At 36.4% G+C, this 19,659-nt stretch overlaps 1 protein-coding gene and 1 long non-coding RNA gene across 2 annotated transcripts in view; one reads left to right on the top strand and one right to left on the bottom strand.

Annotated features, from left to right (window-relative positions):
- LOC146461483 (uncharacterized) overlaps positions 1–19,659 on the top strand; it is a 135,634-nt gene that overhangs the window by 17,807 nt on the left and 98,168 nt on the right. The window lies entirely within an intron of this gene.
- On the bottom strand, positions 17,014–19,200 carry LOC146461484 (uncharacterized). The gene is made up of 2 exons (XR_014857413.1): positions 18,900–19,200; positions 17,014–17,970 (listed from the first exon to the last, which is right to left on the bottom strand). It is a non-coding gene; the product is annotated as an uncharacterized LOC146461484 (long non-coding RNA).

The raw sequence follows: 19,659 nt of genomic DNA, 5'->3' as shown, positions 1-19,659 counted from the left end.
TTGTAAAATGCCGAAGATTAGGCGGCTGTTAAATCGTCTTCTAGCCTTTATTGCAAAATTAAATTAAGGTCTGCCAATACTTTTGTTGGTTTTAATGAAACAACTATTTTACTTTCGCTGAATAGATACGAATGATTATAATTCATCAAATATTTTCGCTCGCGCGCGATTGGTCTAAACGCCTCACGTGACCGAATATACCCCAGCTAAAACTGGGGAATATCCGATGATATTCCCCAATTTCCAAAAATTTAAAGGCGCTTCAAGTTTGCAATTAAAATTAATGTCAAGATGGGGGAACGGTTTGCTTTTGTGACAGAAGGAGAGATAAACGAGCTGGTCGATAAAGCAGTATCAGAAAACAACATACGCTCTAAATGTTTTTGATGGTAAACTGTTCTTAAACGAAATGTTCAAATACGCAAGTTCGTTGCTACATGTTGCGAAACATATTTGAAGGATAATAACCACAATAGCCTCCATTTGACTTTAAAAATATGCTAAAATATTTGGCCTTGGACAATATCTGCTCCTCGAAGCTTACAGTTTTCCTCGAGCTTCGCTCTCGGAAAACTGTTCGGTTCTCGGAACAGATAATGTCTGCGGACAAATATCTGAGCATATTTTCGCGCCAAATGGAGGCTATTGTTTATTTAAAGCCACCTATATATCTTTAACGCATACCCAAAGCGCGATTATGCAAAGGATTGGCAAACAGTCCACGGTGGTTTCAAGCTCTTGGCCCTCCTTGTACTAGAGAATCTTCCAAAGTAAGAAAATTCTTAATAATGCAATAACACTAATGACATAAGATGGATCGGAAAAGCAAAATACAATAATTACTTTAAAACGTTTTTTGTTGTAACTACCATGAATGTTGTCTAAAAATTTTTAGTCTCAAAAGCTCATGGTTTCTACCGTTGATGTCAATGCTGTTGGCTTGGGCGCTTCCATACTCTACCAGTCCTACTTTGTCTGCCTGAAAGAGACTGCGCAAAGCACTGTGATTGAGTATGGGAAAAGCGTTAGTACGACTGAAAGTGGTGATGTGTATCTGACAATGATTGACAGAGATGAACCCTTGTTTGTCCGTTTCTATTCATTTGGAAATGGAGAAAAGCCTTTGGAGGTAGTTGATGCACACATAGTGTCACGACGACTGACCAAAGCCGACTGCAGAGGAGACACCGTGCTTGACAAGCAAACAAACATGTGTGCGCAACGCTGTCACGAATTGTGCGATCCTACTCAAGGTATTCTGTTTCTTTTCCGTTGTTGTTTCCTTTATTTGTTTTTAAGGTTACCCGGGACCTTAAGAGGTTTCTCGCGTTTAAGCGATGTAGCGCGTCCAGTTTAAACTGAAGATACCTAAACCCTTATATCAAATTAAAGCTTATAGAGCTGACTATCAAACCATACCAAAAATTTTGAAATAAAATAAATTGTCGAATTTTTCACGACCTCTAATTGCGAGCGTCCGAATCACCTTTTTAAAGCTACAAGTCAAAGGGAATTTTGTTTTTTGCTAATTTAATTTGCTTCTCAGTTTCCTGACCCAAAGCGCTAGAAAAACGTGTCTGCGCTTTGCCATATTCAATCGCAGTGAAAAGTTATAGAGCATTTTCGAAATAGGATGAAAAAAATGTGGAGTGATCGTACAAAAATCACTCTCGGAGAAAAAATATTTCGAAAGAAAAAATTCGCAGACATTTTTTTGTTGTTTATATGTTAAACTAGCTACTGTCCAAATTTGAAGGCAAACGAACAAATTCCTTTTGAGTTTTAGCTTTTTGAAGTGGCTCCTCCAAGTGAAAAAAATTTATTCGAGAAAACAGCGCTAAAAATTCGGCAATTCATTTTATTTCAAAATTCTTGGTTTAGTTGGATAGCCAGCTCCATAAGCTTTAATTTGATATAAGGGTTCAGGTATCTACAGTTTAAGCCGGACGCGCTACATCGCTTGGACGCGAGACACCTCTGAAGACAGCTCTGAAGGTCCCGGGTAACCTTAAGTAAACTTCTCCAACTCCGGTGAATTTTCAAAAAATTGTCTGGGAACAATTTTTTCAATGGATTTGATGTTGTCATAGCAACTAAACTTGACAGCCAATTTTTTTGCCAAAATTTCGACCATTCTTCTTTAGTTTTGGTCAAGAACTTAAAATCCAAGATGGCCGCCGTTTAGAATTTTTGACATAATTCGTTGGTCATATGACGTCATATATTTTTTATGTCTAGGAAAACATCTTCTGACTTACAGATATTATCATTGCTTTAACATTCTTTGAATTATAGTGGAGATGGGGTCAGGGGTTGAATGCTGATTTTCCCTTAGTCACAGAGAGCCCAGTCAAATAGAGTTCAATTTTACCGCTAAAACTAATGAAGGATAGGTTGCCCAGGAACACCATTCCGCTGAAAGGCCAAAAAAGACAAATGTAATAACAATTCCACGCCATTTGGTGAGGGAGGGTCGAGTTGTTTCTTAAAATACCTATACGTTATCGCATGTGGCCAAGTAGAATTAAGGATTAATTCTCACTTGTATTTTCAAAGTTTTCGCACGTAGCGTTTGCAAAAACTTTAAAATACAAAGTGAAAATTAATCCTTAATTATACGAGTACCAATTGCGATTACGAGTTTATAACACACAGGGCAAAATTATCTTAAAACTATAGAGGCAACCCCGGTCCAGAGTAAAAACGTCCCACCCGTATGCAAAACAACAACAAAATAAAAACAATTAACCTGTTTCTTAGCGAACGTACAAAACAGACAAAACGAGAAAAAATTAATTCTTATATACACGTAATTTTAGCTAAGAAAAATGAAATAAAATAAAAAGAGACAATAAAAGTTGAACTCATGAGCAAACTAACAACAATTAAACTAAATGTTAGGCATCAATAATTTTGATTCACCTGCACTGTGAATCTTTTTACCGCTTGAAAATCACACGATTACAGATATATAAAAATGGCAAACCGTGGGTTCAACGAAGGAAATTGAAGAGTAATTTCTTCCACTGAGTTAGACCTACTCCTTCCTCCCATCAAAAGGGCACTGTAAATATTGTTCGTTTATCGTTCGTTGGATGAAGCCGTCGCGAGGTGAAAGCACTTGGTCGCGGCCCTGAATGATTTCAGTTTTTCAACCAAACAAATCCGATCAAGTTTTTAGCTTTTGACACAAATAATCTCTTGCTGTTTTTTGTAAGAAACGAAAGTTCACCTTTAGGAGTTTCCTTTGTAGCTGAAGCACTTTCGTTCTAAGTATTTATGGCACAAACAATCCGGCTTAAAAAGTCAAAATCCAAAGAACCTGAAGGAAGTCGTTGTTGTCGAGTCACAAAATGAAGGAACCAGCTTAATGTAGAAATGGCGTGCTAAGCCAATTAAGAGCAAGTATTTCCTCGGTGTAAGGAAAATTAAGAAAAAAATGCCCTTTGTTTCGAGCAATCAGCATTCAGCCGGGAAACCAAGCCATTTAAAGAGGAAATCAGCAAAATTCTTCCCTAGCCTAGCCTCAAAGCAAAAACGTTAACGCTTTGTGCTTTAGGAAAAAATTATGCGTAGTATTAATCTACCTTGGTATGCGATGTTATATTTTCATTAAGCCTGTGGAGAGGTGGATTTAAAGCGACATCCTCCGCATTTTCAAGGCCATTTAAGCTGCGTCAAAGGAACCTGGTGGTCATATCGCACTTTAGAAAAAATTGGAACCTCTTTAATTGGTTCAAGACAGTAAAACTCTATAAAGCAATTTTAAAATACTATAAATATCATTATATGTATTATTCACGCCGATACCCTTCTAGGAAATAAATTTAAAGACGTTGCTATCAGAATCTTGTTGTCACGAAAATATCACGTCCCACTGATCAGCTTTTAAAAAAGGGAACAAAGCTCGTTTGCGTTCCCTAAATACTGAAGAAATGAAATGAATGTTGGATATCAGCTAGTACAGTTTGCGTCTTTTCTTTTCGCCTTTCCCCGGGTTAAATAGGAGTGATGGTGTACATTAGAATGCAATGGAATAAACTTAAAGGATTGGAAGTTAAGGTGGCCGAACACAGTTTCCTAGTATACAGTTGTCAGTAAACATTTTTTGGACACTACGTTCTGGGTTCCCAAAATTAGCATGGTGAAAGATTAACTAGGAAGAATTGTATTTTGATACTTCTGAGTTAGCTAGATACCGTTGTCATGGCAACACAGCAAGCTATTGAACGTTCTTAAATAATAGGTTTCCTTTATTTTTAGAAAATGCACTCATTATTTTTGTTTTCATTTTTTGTATCTAGGAAAACTTACAAACTACTGACAAACTGATGCTGCTTCCAAATAAATTTAACCAAGAGATCTCCTGAAGATATTGATTTTGCACTTAAATGTTTTGTGAAGATACCCTCTGTCAGATTTCGGTTTTTCTTTCTAGGCCAGTTACACTTTTAGAGAACTTCTTTCTTGTTAAATTTCACGAAATTCTAACGAGCGGGATTTTAGAAAAATTTAATTTCCACATAAACAACCAGTCACAAATTTTTGTTCAAATGCACACGCGTGGATTTTAATTGGGTTTTCAAAGCAAAGATGAAAAGTATGCAAAAGGGCTTAGCTCTTCGTGAACTCACTTTTTTGCTCGGAGATAAAAGAAAAAGGGTCACAAATGAGAAACTAAGTTATTTTAAGAACAAAACTTAACTTTGTGATCCATTTCATATAAAATTGAGGAATCGCTTTATCGACGCCGTATTTGCGTACTACAACCCTTGCCCAATCTTAACAGCATCACTAACTGAACCTGTGAAGCGCGCGAAAACTGTGTTCAGTCACACTTAAATGCGTCCGTAGGGTAACTAAATTAAGTCTTTGATAAAGTCTCAATACTCCAATGGTAAAACTAACACAGCGAAGTCTCGAACTTGCTCCCTCTGGAATGTTTCTATTCTTAAAGGTCTAATATGTATGGAGAAAATTTTAGATACGTTAAGGCCATAAGTGATAAAAGCTTTTCCAACTTGCTATAGGAATCTTATAATTGCTTTACATGGGGCGAGTCCATAAATTTTCCAGGATCCCATATTTTACTTGAGCAATAAGTTCTGGTTATGCGACGCTAAATGTTCGATAAAGCAGACAGCAGCTGTCCCCGATTTACCCTGAAAACAACGTTTCCTGCAGGTTTAGAAAAAAATGACAGTAGCAATAGAATCAAACACTTGCAACGGTTGCCCTCAACGGAGGTATCGAGTTTCTTTCAAGAAAGACACTGTGTGTTAAGACTTGTCAACACAGTGAACAAACATTGGTAGAGATTTATATCCTTAATTGATCACCTTTGTTATATATAACCTTTGACTGTTCTACACACTCGGTCATTATATAGCTTATCGCTGAATGGTGAAACATTTTCTTTATTTGGAATAGGATGCCGGGGAGGCCCAAGTGATAAACCTCTGGCTACAAATTGTAATGCATGCCGGTATGTGAAGGACGCTGTCACTGGTGAATGTCTGAGGGAGTGTCCAGACGACTATGAGCAACAGGATGACAATACCTGCAAAAGTAAGATTGAACAGAACACTTACCCATATTCAGCCTGAAAAGGCTGGGAAGTATAATAATAATAATAATAATAATAATAATAATAATAATATTAATAATAATAATATTAATAATAATAATAATAATATTAATAATAATAATATTAATAATAATAATAGCAATAATCAGATAATAATAACAATCAGTCATAAAGCTACAATAATATTCTTATTTGTAATAAAAAGTCCTATCATGATCGTATTCTAGCTATTAATAGTAATAATAATAAACTATTATTATTATTATTATTATTATTATTAATAATATTATTATTTTTATTATGATTATTATTATGGGCAGTTAATAAACGTATGTACGCTAAAATAGAACCACATAGGGCGCACTGCGTAACCTATGCGATCTTTAGGAACTATAAAAAGAAAACTGCTGAGTTAAAAAAAAATTAGCGATAAAATATAAAAATCTCAGAAAATATAAAAGTTCTCTACTACCAAAACTATATGGAGCTTCTACGCTATTCCTCAAAGGAAAGTCAATTGACGGTAGCTTTGAAAGTTCTCACTGTGTTGAGAGAACTCGAGATGGTAGCCTTCTGCATCCTTTTCAATACGTCATAACCCCTGCTGCCAAAGAGCTTCCTCATGGTCAGGTCTACATCCCTTGACCATCCCCCAAGCACGTCAATGATGATGTTACATTGTTCAACGTCATGGCCAGGGTACCGCTTCTTCAACTCGAATCGCAGTGGCCCGTACTTGACCGTCTTCTCTTCGGACTTCTTTTCCCGATGCTCCATCAACGGACAGGACATCTCCACAGCCCACACCTTCTTATTCCTGTGGTCCACAAATCGAGTGTCCACTCTGTTAGCCGTGACGATGGTATGTTCAGTATAAACTGGAACATTCCAAAACGCTAATGCCTCAGATGACTCATAGACTGGTTTGGGCACTGCACACGAGTACTAGGGAAGGACTGAATTATTATTATTATTATTATTATTATTATTATTATTAATATTATTATTATTATTATTATTATTATTATTATTATTATTATTATTATTATTGTGGAGCTCTGCGCGAGCGGATCCCCATAGCTAACAGAATTTGATAACTCGTGTATACGAGAAATTTTGGTTTGGTTATGACGTCACTTCCGTCCGTCCGACTGTCCACACGCAATCCTAAAATGCCATGGGCCCGTGCCCAGTGTTTGTTCGGCGGAACACTTATTAGAATCTTGAAGTGAAATCATTTTTCTCCAATCCGCTCGACAACACGTTTTTTCCTCTTGAAATGAAACGTTTCGCCCACTTAACGTTGTAGAGCGAACGAAAAAATCATAATGGAATAAAAGGACTGGTTATTCTCAGAGAGGACGTAAGTATATTCTTGTGATTTTGTTGACAAAACTTTGCTGTTTTGCAAGATATGGTTTTTCTTGCAGTGTTGGAACTGCAACTTGTTTAATTTTAATAAGCTTAATACTGCCAACTTCAAAGCAGTCTCTTGAGCTCATTTTTTCGGTCCATGTTCGTTATTTCCCTTGGAGTCCTGAGTTTATTTTTCAAGTTTCAAGTTTTTCAAGTTTATTCAAAAATGTTTAACATAAAATTCAAAGACAACACTAACCCACTGGTAGCTAGAGCTAATCTAGACGGATAGTGAGAAGACTAATTTACAACAATTAATTACAGTTTACAGAAATCTATATACAATTTGTCAGTGAGCCATACAAACATTGAAAAAAAAGAAAGAAAAGAAAAGAAGTGAACATATGAAGAAAAAGAAATATAAATTGCTATACTCTAAATAGATTGATTTTCTAATCTCGACCTAGTTTGCTTCATTTAAGAAAATTTGATTCTAGCTTAAATAGCCAGTCAAACCTGAAACGTCTCGCAGTACTGTATCGTTGGCACAAACTACTGAGTATTTTTCACTGAAAGTCTTTTCAAAGAAAAAAAGTGTGATTTCATTTTCACCAAAACAAATCTTATTTAAAACATTTTATGCTGTTTGTGCGAATTTTTAAAAAAAATAGTTGTTTTGTTTATTTCTGAACTGATTGCTTTGAATTATCACAGTTTTTTAATTTACATTTATTACTCCAGGATATATTTGAACGCTATTTTATGGTTAGCTCTAGCCTTTTTCTGAGGTTTACGTTTGGCTTTCTTGATAAGCAAAATTTGCTATACAGTGACAGTGCTACGTAGCGCGCGTTGGCTGTTCACAAACCGGTTCGCCTCGATCCGTCTTAAAAACGAAAAAGAATGATCAAAACCAAAACAAAAAAAAATCAATATCATTCGGAAGGCATTGAACAAAACTCTATGCAAATGTCGTTTTTTGACTGGAAGAAAACCTTGATCCTCTCTTGCCGAAACTCGACAAAAAGGCGATCCCGTCCTGAATATTTACCTCCCGCAGTGTACATAAGATTAATATTCTGATAATTTTTGAAGCCCAAAGTCACATAATCATGTACCTTAGAATGATAGTTCTGCTGCAATTGGTTATTTTTGTTTGTTGTTTTTTGGGAGGGAAGGGGGGGGGGGGGTGTTCAAGAGGATACCTTGCTCCCCTGTTTAACAGGTAATATATGTATTCGCATGAGGCCGTGTATAATTAAGGATAAATATTCGAGCGCATTTTAAAAGTTTACTAAATTGCGCAACGAGGAAAATTTGCGAAGACTTTGAAAATACAAATGAAAATTAATCCTGAATTTTTAAAAGTGGAATCATTGCGCTTTTATAACACAGAGGGCAAAATTTTCTTAAAAACATCAAGGAAATTCGTGAAACAGTCAGTAAAACACTTACTGTAAGCAAGCAAACAAACAAATAATTTAATTTTTTGTAGCGTACAAAATAAAAAAAACTGATGAGAAGGGTTACCATTATACACATGTAGTTAAGAGAGAATACAAGTTTAATTCAGAAGCAAACTAACAACGATAATACTTAGTGTTAGGCATTTATTACTTAATTGTTCACTTGCGTTGTGAAGCTTCCTATTCGGTTTGAAAATTACAGGAACATAGATTGATAAAAATAGCAAACGGTGCATCAAAAGAAGGAACTTGCAGAGTAGTTTCTTCCACTGAATTTGACCTGCTCCTTCCTTCCATCAAAAGGACACTGTTATGCTCGGTTATCGTTTGTTGTAAGAAGAAGTAGCGAGGTGAATGCACTAATGATCGCCGTGACTGATTTCAGTTTCTAAGTCAAACAAATATCAATCCAATCCAAGTTTTAAGCTTTGACACAAATAATCGCTTGCTTTTTCTTGTAACAGACACGAAAACTTAACCTTTAGGATTTCCTTTCTAGCTGCAGCACTTGATTTTCATGTATATTTGTTACAAACAACCCGGCTTAAAGAGAATCGAGTGTTTTCGCCACTCGCCCATCATTTTAACCTCGATGAAAGGAAAATTAAGAAAAAATGCCCTCTGTTACAACTAATCAGCATTCAGATATTTTGCCCTAAGAAATGCATTGTTATTGTATGTTGATGAGCAGTTTGCTGCATATGCACAAAAAATATATGTAATTGCAGAAAGGATGAGGAACTTATAGGGTTCTTACGTTCATGAGATAAGCAAATTTCGATAAATGCTATGAAAAAAAAAACTGGTATAAAAAACGAGGACGGACAACTTCGAGCGAAGTCTTACTCTAAAGAACTGTTAGCGCCATCTCGTTATGGCCCTAACACCGAGTGTGAAGAGGCTGTTCAGGTTCAGGGTTGTTTTAAATGTAACAGAAGAAAATGCAATCTCTGCCACAATTTCTTTGTTGAATCAAATTATTTCCAAAGTTTTCAAACAGGCAAGAGTTACAAAATACGATCAAAACTTTCTTGTGATTCCAAAAATGTTATGTATTTGGCCTCGTGTAAGAAATGTCGCCTGCAATACATTGGTTCTACAACAACCGACTTTAGAGTGAGATTTCGCAACCACAAGTTTGCTATGATCACCGAGAAAAAGACTTGTGAGGTAGCGATGCATTTCAACAAAACACCGCACGATTTAAGCGACTTTTCATTCCAATGTATTAATAATCGAATGAGCAGGGAACACCGTCAGACGCTTCTCCATCATAATTTCTGCTTCCATTTTGCGCGAAATCCCTGTTGACTTGAACGACAATCTCGGTCTTGAGCGGCTTTCAACGCGGCGCTTTCAGTCACCAAAACAAGAAACCGCCCCTAAGTTTCACTCTAGCTTCAGTAAATGGAAGGAGTTAGCAGACAACACACCAACTAGTGTTTTCTTTTAAGAATAAGTTAGAACATAAGTACGTAAATTATGATCATCCAGGTGAGTGTAGTCCTGAGAAGGACTGTTTTGTGGTGACTGACGTTTCGACAACCGTCACTTGACTCTGAAGATGACTACCGCTCAGGTTGTCGAGACGTCAGTCACCACAAACAGTCCTTCTCAGGACTACACTTACCCGGATGATCATAATTTACCTACTTATGACATGACTCCTGGGTTCAAACCATTTACAATTATAAGTTATAAGTTAAGTTAATTTGTCGTCCTTGTTTTTTGTCCTGTAATGGCGGCTGATGCTGAATACGTGCGCTATACATAGACTTATGAATAATTTATTATTTTGATTAAATTCCGATTAAATTAGTATAAAGTTTTAGTTTAATTTAAATTCAGCCCACATTACGAAATTCATTGCGTATACGCGCATTCACGGGTTAAAAATCATGCCATAAGACTTTGTGATCGGCTGCGCGCTTAATAAAAAGGACCATGGGATAGCTTTTTAAAAGCGGTTATTTTATCCATCTTATATTCTTGTTTCCTTTTCTGTTTAAAAAGAAAATCAACCATGTGATGGGGTAAAATGTTTTAACGGAGGAATATGCAAAAACATGGGAGTTGGGACATTTAAATGCGAGTGTGTGAAGTTGTACTTTGGAGACTACTGCGAGAAAGGTAAGTGGAAACTAAACGACACTATTTTTTTTCTATTTCTTTTTCTTCTCTCACTTTTTGTCTTTCTATCTGGCTGATTTTCAGTCTTATCTTTTACGTTTTAAAAAAGTTGTTTAGTTTAATGTTACAGGAAAATAATTATGATAACGGAAAAAAAGATCAAAAGACAATTCAAGAAATGAGTAGGCCAAATTTTGCGCTCATAACGAAGGTTAGTAGCATTTCCACTGGTTTTCTTAACATGAGAAAAAATTATCTCTGAGTCTCAAGGTAATCTCTGTTTGTTTATTCCGTACAAGTTTTAATATATCGGGATTGGTCACTCCATGCTTAATATAAATCTGTCGGCCTATCACTACTATCTAACTAGGCCTTACAAGATCGGGCAAACCTCTAAGTGGTTCGAGGGCGAACTGTTATTTCGGACATAAATAAGATGTATATTCAAGCCCTCAAGCAAATTTGTTATTTTTTCTTTTAACTAAATAAGAGCCTTGTGAAAAAGGCGAATGCTTAAATGGAGCAGTCTGCAAGAACATTGAAGGTGGAACATTCGAATGCGATTGTGCCTCAGGGTACAAAGGACAGTATTGTGAAGTAGAAGGTAAGTGTCTGCAATGAAACTTCTGTGTCGCAAGTACCCGAAGTGGTGTAAATACTTTTGAAAACCAATGAAATCCACTGTCTCGTGGTAGAAAAACTATCAGCAAGTAAAAATTTTCCTGCCAATGCGGTCCGCTGTCTCATAGTGGCGCATGATAATTCGTATAGATTTATGGGCTGCAATGCCCGAGAATGACGTATTATCCAAAGAGACACAGGCATACTCGGAAAAAAGGAAATCGGGGTGATCCTATCAGGAGTCGAGATTACTAGTTCAGATGCTTTACCACTGAGCTACGTTCATTGGACAAACATCCCGCATACAGACAGTGCCTGTCAACGGTGTTAACGGATTAAGACTGACGAAGTAAAGATTTGCCTGCCACTGTGGACCGCAATGAATAACAATGCATGACGGAAAAATTCAAAAAGTGCAGGATGAATAGCAATGAATACTCACAACAATTAACAACCCCAATATTTGCACAATATGTCAATATTTCAATTCACTATGATCTGTGACATTGTATATAAGTGCTTGGCATATGTCACCAAAATTAGTGACTTATATACAGAAACTTATCTGGAAACCATTTGGTGTTATAGATTTATGGTCATGTAAGTTCATGTTGCCATGGATGCCAACTTTGACAGGAAGGATTTTTCGAAATAGGATTAATCCTCTTTCTCTGAACTTTCTCACAATATAACTCTCTTGTTTTACATTTTTATTGTTGTCGGTTTTGATTGTTTTTCTTTTGTCTTTGATCTGGAGTTGTTGTGAAGTTCTGAAATTTTAGTTCACCCATTGCATATCGTGGCATTTTTTTTCCATTCACTTAACGTCATCACTCCCTCAAAGGTAACTTATTTGTATTTACTATCAATTGTGCAAGTTTCATTGTCATAACATTAATATTCGTAGGGACAACATATGGGCTACATAGGGTGAAAAGTGCCCTTTCCGGAAACACGTTCAAACCGATAAATATTTGGTTGTGCAGTGACAACAACTTCCAGGTCCAACTGCAACCCTTTAGGAACGTCATTTAATTCATGTCAATTGACTTGCAGAATGCACAAAAGGAAACGCTCTTGGAATGGAAAGCGGAGCAATCTCAGACTCACAAATTAGCGCATCTTCTGAACATGACTCTAATCATGCTGCCAGACAGGGAAGACTGAACTTTAAAGAGACTAGTCGGAAATCTGGAGGGTGGTCAGCTAAGTCAAGAGACGGTCAACAATGGCTGCAGATTGATCTGCGTAAAGTGAACACCAAAGTGGCAGGTGTAGCTACGCAGGGAAGGCATTATAGCACCAATTGGCCTTATGGATCACACAGCCAATGGATATCCAAGTACATGTTACAGTACAGTAATGATGGAAAGACCTTTGCATACTTTAAGGAACAAGGGAAAACTACAAACAAGGTAACAACACCATAATATATGAGTTTAATGAAAACGACGTTTCGGCCATTCAGCCCTCTTCAGGTTAAAAATAGTTATTTACAGGATAAAAATTAAAAACGAATCAAAAGTTTATTTCACTAAAAGTTTCCGTTAGGCCTCTGTATCCTTTGATCCTTCTACTGGGAGCCCATCGTTTGGTATAACCTCTTACACAGAGGGATAAAGAGCCCCCGAGACTAAGCGTGCCTGTATTGACTTTTTGACTCTACTATCCCTAATCTCCCGTGTTGGGCAATACTGTGTTCAACCGGAAGTAAAATTTGATGCTTTTATACACCTTATACGCGGGAGAGAAAAAGTGATAAGGAATTTTTTTGTCGTTTTCCCTTTTCATACGAGAACAACATTAACATTTAATGAAGTATGTTAAAAATATACTGTCAAATATACTTTAAATTAGAATATTGTACATACGTAGATGACACTATAGCGCATCCTAAATTCTTATGACCACCGTGAGCTAAAAAATCATTTTATTAACAAATTACAATCCCTTACTTTATCTATTTAGGTGTTTACTGGAAACTCTGACAGAAACACCGTTGTTTATCATGATCTACGCCCACCAATCGAGGCGCGTTACATACGCTTTCGTCCGACAGCTTGGACTGGTGGAATATCAATGAGGGTAGAGCTCTATGGCTGTAAAGGTATCAGTTATTGTTCTTTTATACTCTGAAAATTTACGATCAAAGAACGTACGTATTTTTATCTTTACGCCTTTAACATAACTAAACAAATATTCCCAATGATGGAAACATGAACATAAATGGTCCAGTTTTGTCAGCAATTAATAAAGAACTATAAGTTAAAGCAAATTAAATCAATTAATTATTCATTATTTAACAATAAGTACATAGCAACCAGTGTTAATCATCTTTGGCTACCGTTAGTCGATATGATTCGAGTTCTTTATAACAATGTGTCCAGTTGTGTAATGAATAACGGTTTCTCTACTGCACCTTGCATTGGGTAGAGGGGTCAGGCAGGGAGACCCTCTCTCTCCATACCTGTTTATAATTGCACTTGAGATTCTGGCTGGACGGATAAGAAGTGATAGCAGAATTCAGGGTTTTAGACTTGTCTTTATTTGCCGACGATATCACTTGTTTTCTTAATCTCGTACCCAGATCTCCCACGGTCAGGCGGAGGGGAGATCTGGTAAAGTTCGATTTGAGGCCCGGAATACGGGCCTGCCCATCATCCTTTGTCCACCGTGCTGAATGGCCGCCGGCTCGTAACTGTGATCATTCCTAGTGAGGTTTTCGCTTTCGAGGGTGCTCTTCGGAACGTTCTTCGGTCGAGAGGACAACAAAACTTGAAACTTAAACCAAAACGAAAAACGCAACAGGAGAGATTGCAATCAACAAGCGCGGTAAATCACTTTTTTACTAAGATTAGTTCCTACCCTTTGTGACCATCTAGACCATCTTTGTAATGAAAACTGTTTCAAGAACAAATCCATCGTAATTGTGCTTTCTTCACTCAAGATCAACGTGCTTATCGACGATCAATTAAAAAGACTTAAGTCAACCGGAGTAAGCTGTACCAGTTTTCGCCTTAGATGGTAACTGTATTGAAGATACTGTAATTTACAGGCAGGGGAATGTCACATAATTTTTGTGCACCCCAAGGTAAAGGTACAGTGTAGCAACAGACAGTGCAGAGAGTTTTTGTTGTCGAAGCTTTATCAGAAAAATTTTGTGGTCGTTGTTGTAGATGAGGCACAATAGAGTTACTGATTGGCATCTTGGTGTTAAATTTCGCATTGGAAAGTCAAATGGTTCATGTCATATTTTCATTTGCAAAGTTTCAGAAATTGTGGTCTACCATTGATACGTAAAAATTATTTCTTCTCTTTGTAGTCTTTCAGCTGATTTGGTCACACAAATTCTCCTTCTTCCATAAGTTAATGGTTTAAATTTCCAAACCAAATGGATTGTGTAAATGCGGCAGGTTTCTTTTACAGGCCAAAGGACACAACTCAAGGTCACTGTAATAATATAATTTTATATGAACCAGCTAAACAGGGCCTCCTCCTACCTACAACAACTGTCCACTCCTATAACACCAGAAATTCTGCCAAGCTTAATTTCCACTAGCCTCCCACGCAGTCGTTTTTAGGGGACTCGTATTACCTCCTCGAGTCCCCTAAAAACGACTGCGTGGGAGGCTAAATTTCCACCGACCACAAGTTAACTAACATAGGCAAATTTACTTTTAAGTACTCTGCTTCTGTCATATGGGAAACTGTCCCCATGGCATTGAAAAAAAACAAAAACTTTTAACAGGTTTAAGAAACTTTATAAGGCCCACCTGATCTCTTGTCAATCAAATAATAAATGTCCTGTTTAATGATCAAATATAATAGTATGTAACTATCTAATTATAATAATAGAGTTAAAAATAATAATATTAATAATAATAATAATAATAATAATAATAATTATGTCTCCTTATATTTTGATCTTTGTTGTCGCTGCTGTTGCTGCTGATGATGTGTTGTCCTTTTCCTTTCTTTTTGTTTGTTGTTGTTGTTGTTTGTTTGTTTGTATGTTGTTTTTTTGCTTTTTTTTGTTTTTATTTATTTGTTTTGTTCTTCTTTTATTAAGCTTGTCCTGTTTAGATTTCTTGCTCGGTTCAGTATATCTCGAACATGCCTTAATTTACACAAATGTAATTCTCTCTTGTACATCCTAGGCTCTACAAACATTTCCTACATTTTCTAATATCTCAATAAAGCTCAATGTCATTTCTTTGTTTACTTAAAAGTAGGTGGTGGTCAGCTAGAAAGCCTTTGCTACTTTGACCACCACACACATTTTATAATTTGTACTGTATTTATTTTTATCTTGTAATCATTTGTTGTAATACTTTTCTTTCTATGTTAATGTTGTGTAAATAGTGTGAAATAAATGAACCATGAACCATCCTAGCCCTAACACCATGCTACTGTCTTGGTTATATACCAGCAAACCAGAAATGTCAAACATTAAAATACCGAGTACACCCTTGCTGTTTTAAAGGGTTTTTTTTTTCTCAAAAATGGAAGTTTGAATTTCTTTTGGGAAATGGAGGTACCACATCTGGATTTGGGATCTGAAGAATGTTTGGTTACTTGCAACATGTGAGCAAACAGAGCAAGTCCCTATGAGTTTCCCATTAGAGTTTTATTTGGTAGTGATGAGCTTTCCATTTCAGTGGTTCTTGATTCACCTTTATCACATAACACTTGAAACATTTTCACCTGAAATTTATGTTAAGTTTAGGGGACATGCCCCCTCGACTGCTTCTTTGATGACAAGTTAATAAAGGTTATAATTTTACACATAGGAGTCCACAGACTCGAAAATTAGAACCACATAATACACAAGTCTAATAATATTTGACTCTTGATATGAAGAACAAAGGTCATTATCTGCATTTGATTTGCAAGGCACAATGAGCTGCTTAAATAATCATTGTTGTACTGAGCATTGCATTATTTGTACATGCATAGAGGATGATCGATACACTAAGAATAATACAAGGTTCTTTATGTCCAAAGCAGCTATCTTGGTGCTTGGACACTCACCTCCGATGGGATCCTTGATTTCAGCAAAAAAAAATAATAACAATAATAATAGGAAGGTGTGAAGGTCTTTTGGGCTCATAAAAGTAGCAAATGGCAGATAAATAGAAAACAAATAAAAAAAAATATTTCCACTATTTGTTTTCCTGTGCATGTCTGTGTGTTCTAATGAACTGTCACCCATTTCTGCAGCAAAACAACAGCTTTCACAGTAAGCTGATCTTCAGTAACCATGAATTCCTAAGTATTCCTTAACCATGGCCTTCCATAGCCAGGAAACAACATTTAATCAAACTGTCAGACACAAACCCACTGCAGAGAAGTGGTGGGGAAAAGAAACTTTGAAAACAGTGTCTGTCTTGGATGAAAATTCCTTGTTGATGCCAATTCCTTGAGCAAAAAAAATTTTCTTGTATTGATTTTTGCACCCATGTAAGGTCCTAACTTTTCTTAATATTAAGACCAGCAACACAAAATTATGTTCAAGGACTTTTCACACAAGTACACAAAAAATATCAGAACAGTGAACCTTGAACCTTTAAGCCCCAGTGGTGATCAGTATCAAATTTTCTCCTTATATTTATCAATACACAATCAAGGAGAGGTCATGAGATCACCAGTGGTGAAATTTCTTGATATTTCAACAGCCTCCCTATAATGCTACTATGAAAAATGGACATGTAGAGACCAGTAAGGAGAAACTGTATGTTGACACTGAGGCTTAAAGGTTAAAAGCTAATAAATACAGAGCCATATTGTTGGTGATTATCGCAGCTTCTTTTATGCTTCGTCCTTCCACCACCCCATGCGTCAAAAAGGGCTTAGTTACTTGAGAATCCCTTTTTATTCAGCCTTCTCATTATCCATTTTCTGGTAATTATATTGTCTTATTCTAATGGAAAGAATAACAACATCCCAGTGAATGACTACAGTTTTTTCTTAATTAATTGCATCTTTGTTCAGGGGGCACAACTTCAGAGTACAGCAAACGAGGAACACTTTCCTCAGTATTCCCTACAGCGAAGATTGCTGTCATGACAACAACAGCAACAGAAAAACAACCAAACTACAATCATACAAAGTTTGAATATGAAAGATTTATGGAGTACTACAAAGGCCCTCCTATCTTAACACAAAGTAATGTTGACCAGTTTGATTAAATATTTTCGCCCATAGCAGATGAACTTATCACCACCAATGTCAAAAATTAAGCCTGTCAGCCTATTATTTACTCATCATTAGTACTGTGTGGATTTGGGGGTGCCTTTTTGGGTGGAAAGCTTGGGGATCACCAGTTCTACCTTACTCCCCAAATTCCTCAAAATGCACTTTTGGCTCAGTCTCATTCTCTACAGACTGACAATGAATATTATTTGCCACAATCTTTGGGAATGGGGTTTGATTCTCATTGTGTTGGAAGGATAATAATTTATTCATTTTGGTCTTCCGCAAACTATGGAAAGTTTTTTCCAAGAAAGTGGAAGAGATGGGAAGCCTGCTACATCAAAACTTTACTTTAACAACAATCATATTGGTGCAAATATTGAAGAAATGCAACCCACCATGACAGATTAGTGTAAATACCCCAGAAATCTGTGCAGGGGAAAATTTTTGCTTATAACCACTTTGGTTTTGGCTTTTGTGTGAGAAATGCAGCTGTTGTGATATCTGTTGTCCGAAATGACTGTCATTGCTCTTAATTATGTGTTGAGCTGTGTCCAGCTGTTTTAGCCCTTGAAGATATTCACATCACTGATAGGAACTTTAGCAACTTGCTTCTCCCTAGAAATCAGGTGGAAAAAATTAAGGCAGAGTTAACAAGAAATAAAGGAGAAACTGAGGCCAGTGATAACTATTTGTATCAGAGAATGTGCTAAGGATTAACAATGGAAGTAGTAAATGAAGTGTGTTTAGTACTTCAAGGACTCCATACTAATGATAAAATAATGGAGAAATTCCCCCATCTTGAAGAAAAGAACAATGGCAAAAAGATTCTAAAAACTGTAAGTGATGTCAAATCCAAAGAGGCATGTCCTCCTTTTAAAACAGTATTATTTTTAAACTACTTTTTTTCTAAAGCCTATCACAAGCATAGACCTGCAAAACATTAGGTGGTGCAGACATGTAAACCAATGTCCCCATTCTTATTTTAGAGGAAGGCTAGTTTTATATTTTGGATCCAAATTTTTTTTAACTCAGCAGGTGGGAGAGAGGGGATAAAATTAAACTAACTACACTTACATAAAGAGCCCTAATCGGTTCAGACAAGGTGTTCTCTGTTGTAGTACGGGTTTCATTACTATTATTTTGGCGGTCATAAGTCGGACATTTTTCATTTCTCTTAGCTGAGGGGTGGAGGGATATTGATCTCACCAGCAGATGAATAATAATATTGTGTGGACACTCTATCAATTTCTCCAAAGTCCTATGAGAGATGTTGTATGGATCTTGAAGGAATAAGCACACTGGTCTGAAAGGACTAATATTATATTATGAAGTCTCTTACTCAAAGTCCAGTTCAATTTATAGAAGGAAAATAGTCTTTTAGCAGAAGACAAAAACTGAAAATATGCTAGCAAATGCGGCGCGCGTGTTCAGGAACTCAAGGTAAAGTATTTTGGGGAAATTATTTTGCGTTAACTAAATAAATAATCATTTAAAAAAAAATCATTTTTTGTCAAGAAATACCAAAAAAAAAATATATGACCTACCTCCATTTTATCCCCAAAAGTAAGCAAGCTTATATCCATCGTGTTGGAAACTTGTGTAATTTGGCAAGGCCGTTTGAACGTTACTGCAAACTCTTTTCGGCTAAAGTCGCTGTTGTCTTCCGAAAAAACAATTTCTCACTGTTCTCTCCCCACACAAAGGGCATGTATGTATTAAAACGTCGCATGACAATCTTAATCGGAGCGAAAACTTTTCCGTCTTTTTGTTTCTTCCCCGAACTGAACGAAAACCAAACACAGAAGGAAAGAGCCAATCACAGAGCAGATTAGAATGAGGCATTCTAAATTCTGGTAACCAACCAGAAATGGCGTTGTATCGAACTTTACCAGATCTCACATTTCGACATTCCCGAACCGACGACTGAGATCGGGGTACGAGATTATTGTTTTCTAAGAGTTGGAGATTCATATATTACACTATTTCACTCTTATATTGACACTATTTTGCTTTGCTATTTTATATTACACTATATTTATATTACACTTTTATATTTACACTCTTTTGCTTTGGAGATTGCTCTGGTTTGAAGGTTGACACGAAAAAAGAGAAATACTAGCTTTTGGTAACATAATATCCAAGATATGGCCTTTACACAAAGCATGAGGTTTGTGGAGTTACCAAAATCCTTGAAGTATATTTCGGTTACGACTTGAAACAAAGGCACGATTTGAACTTTACCGAAACGTTAACGTTGAAGGCTATAAAGAAATCAATAAGTTTGTGGAAATGGAGAAACATGTC

This window comes from Pavona decussata, unplaced genomic scaffold, assembly GCF_977016875.1.
Source record: "Pavona decussata unplaced genomic scaffold, jaPavDecu1.1 SCAFFOLD_198, whole genome shotgun sequence".
NCBI classification, from domain to species: Eukaryota; Metazoa; Cnidaria; class Anthozoa; order Scleractinia; family Agariciidae; genus Pavona; species Pavona decussata.
This window is presented reverse-complemented; position numbering and strand designations above follow the sequence as displayed.